This window comes from Austrofundulus limnaeus, unplaced genomic scaffold (genome assembly GCF_001266775.1).
Source record: "Austrofundulus limnaeus strain Quisiro unplaced genomic scaffold, Austrofundulus_limnaeus-1.0 Scaffold893, whole genome shotgun sequence".
Lineage (NCBI taxonomy): Eukaryota > Metazoa > Chordata > Actinopteri > Cyprinodontiformes > Rivulidae > Austrofundulus > Austrofundulus limnaeus.
In genome coordinates, this window is record NW_013953295.1 from 3,928 (window position 1) to 7,079 (window position 3,152).

Genomic DNA, 3,152 nt, shown 5'->3' on the forward strand with positions numbered 1-3,152 from the left:
ATGGTGGATTAAGTGTTTCATGTTTTATTATTTTCATCTTTTTATCTTTATAATGTAAATCATCATAATAACTTCCTGTGTTGTTATATTTTATAAATATGTCCAAGTTTAATAAAGTGAAAAAAAATACAAAATTTTCTGTTACTTCAGTCAGTATTTAATACAGCTGGCACAACGAATGATTAAAATATAARAATGCGAAGTTAAACAAACTGAATAAAACGTTTGTTCTGCTTCAGTCGAATTAATACAGTATACATAATTCCTCGGGAATATTCTGAAGAAACTGCTTTTATGTTTGTGTTATTTTTTTCAGGTTTAAGTTTGAATGAACCATTTATTAGAATTCTTTTGGCTAAAAAATAAGTGATTTTATTCAGAGTGGATTACAGGATGTTTGAGTGAAGTTTTCTTTAGTTGAATATTTGTTCTGATCGTTTTGGAGCTGCTACAATGCAMCTGTGGTTCACTGTCAGCTATAATGTTCTTTCAATCACAAAACAGCAGCTTTATGCTGCATTAAACTCACCTAATTAAACAGAGAGCTATGTTATGTTGACAGTAAAAACAGCTGACAGAGCACTGAGTTTTACTGTGGTGGAAGTCTAATTTAAAATGGATGGAGCCAAAGTTCTGTGGTCAAATGAATTAAACAGATGCCACAAACTCCATCCTTCCAGGACCATCCATCCTCTTATCAGCACACATTGTAAGAGGATGGTTGCATTAGTCTCTATGGCACAGACAGCTTTCACATCTAGAAATGTGCCATTAATGAAGAAAAGTATCTATTCTTTTTAGAAAACATCTGCTCTTACCAAGACATCTTTTTCAGACGGGTCTTTCATATTTCAGAAGGATGAGGTTATTCTAGGGTTGTTAGGGGTTTTATGCCCAGGTAGGGTCACCCAAGGCAAACAGGTCCTGGGTGAGGGATCAGACAAAGTGCAGCCCAAAGACCTCTATGATGGGTGTCAACATTGGACTAAAGGGTTCGACACACGTGAGGCGACATCGCTCGCTCTCCATTCATTTCCCATGGAGCTTGTGCGATGAGGCGACAACTGCTTGTCCTCCTCCAGCTAAGCGACTGGTGAAAATAGTGCCTGTGAAATTTCGCACTCGTATACGTAGCCATGCACACGCAAGCTTGCGATGCAACATTTGAAAGTTGAAAAGTGTTCAATTTTGTCGCTATCGCTTAGCGTAAAACCAATCAGKGAGGGTTTCATTGACTGACCAATGAGCGGAGAGAATGCTACACACTACAGTTAGCTATCACTTTCACCGATTGCTAAAAAAGACAGCTTTGTGGGAATTTGCTGGTGCCAGGGTGAAGGTATCCAGTAAGTTTGTCCTCATAAAATTGTATCTTGGTGTGCGTTTGTTTTTCAATATCACTAGCATCGCAAGWTTTGTTTAGTTTACACGTCCGTAKAGCACACARCCCTTTTATGTGAACCACCAATAACCTTTATAAGAGGCAGTAGAAGAACCAATCAAATTTCGTGAAGACAAGCGACCTGAGAGCGTGATTKGCAACGCTGTCGTCGCTATCGCATCCCGCGTATCGGGTTTCACCCTGGCTGCGATGACAGCCGTTAATCGCTGTAGTTTGTCGCTCCCTGTGTGTCGAGCCCTTTAGTGTTCCCTRGCCTGGACGCCAGTCACAGGGGCCCCACTCTGGAGCCAGGCCTGGAGGTGGGGCATATTGGCGAGTGCCTGGTGGTCGGGTTTTCGCCCATGGAGTCCAGCRGGGCACAGCCCAAAGAGGAGAAGTGCATCCCCCTTCCCATGGGCTCACCACCTGTAGGAGGGGCCAAAGGTGTCGGGCACAGTGTGTGTTGGGCAGTAGTTGAAGGCGAGGACCTTGGTGGTCTGATCTTCGGCTACAGAAGTTGGCTCTAGGGATGTGGAATTTCACTTCTCTAGTGGGGAAGGAGCCTGAGCTGGTGTGTGAGGTTGAGAGTTTCCAACTAGTTGGACTCGCCTTGACACACCACTCTTGCTCTGGAACCAGTCTCCTCAATTGGGTTAGAACACTCTTTTACTCTGGAATTGCCCATGCTGAGAGGCACTGAGCAGGAGGGGGCATACTTATTGTTCCCCCATCTTGGTGCCTGTACGTTGGGGTTCACCCAGGTGAACAAGAGGATAGCCTAGTCTACATATGGGGGGACGAGTCCTGACTGTTGTTTGTGCCTTTGCACCTAAGAGCAGTTCAGATTAATCACCCAGATAAGGTCAGAAGCTCAGTCATCCATGAGAGACTCATAGTAGATTTGCTGCTCCTCCATGTCAAGAGGAGCCAATTGAGGTGGTTCATCTGGTTAGGATGTCTCCTGGACGCCTCCCTGGTGAGGTGTTCCAGGCATGTCCCACTGGGAGGAGACCCAGAGGAAGACCCAGTACACACTGTGTGGATTATTTTTCTCAGCTGGCCTTGGAAAGCCTTGGGATTCCCTCACAGGAGCTGGCCTAAGTGGCTGGGGAGAGGGAAGTTTGGGTCTCTCGGCTTAGGCTGCTGCTGCCCCCARGTCCCGATCCCAGATAAGAGGAAGAAAATGGATGGATGGATATCAAAAAGAAAAAAATAAGTAGGTCCTCTGGACAGGTTCTTTAATGAAAACGTTTGTTTCTCCTCCAAGAGACTTCAGTCTGAGGAGGTTCAGGTGAACTCAGCCTTATAAGCATTGCCTCCACATCGTGGACAAACAGGTTGGTCACATGCAAAAGAGGACCATAAGCCAAACAATAGTTCATTAGTGCCTTGATTGGCTCTATTGTTCATAGAGGGCCATGTGGCCGATCACCTGACTATTGTTGGGTCCCTGATTCACACCTTTTGCTCACAGGGGGCTGAGTCATACTTGCAATACCAGCATTGTAGGAGGGGGACAACTGGACACAAAGGCCCCCACCTGTTTAACGGTGGACAGTTTTTCTTCACAAAAATGGCTTCCTTTACTCCTCAACATTTCTCTCTATCAAGGTTGAGAACATCTTCATCCCTGAAAGAGTGACTGCTGACCTGTAGATGAGTGTAAACTGTAGAGTCCTGGCCNGAGTCCTGGCCTGTAGATGAGTGTAAACTGTAGAGTCCTGGCCCAGATGAGTGTAGACTGCAGAGTCATGGCCTGTAGATGAGTGTA

At 45.1% G+C, this 3,152-nt stretch overlaps 1 protein-coding gene across 1 annotated transcript in view; it reads right to left on the reverse strand.

Moving 5' to 3' along the window:
• LOC106533147 (MAP/microtubule affinity-regulating kinase 4) overlaps positions 1–3,152 on the reverse strand; it is a gene marked incomplete at its 3' end in the record, with an annotated part of 29,380 nt that overhangs the window by 3,839 nt on the left and 22,389 nt on the right.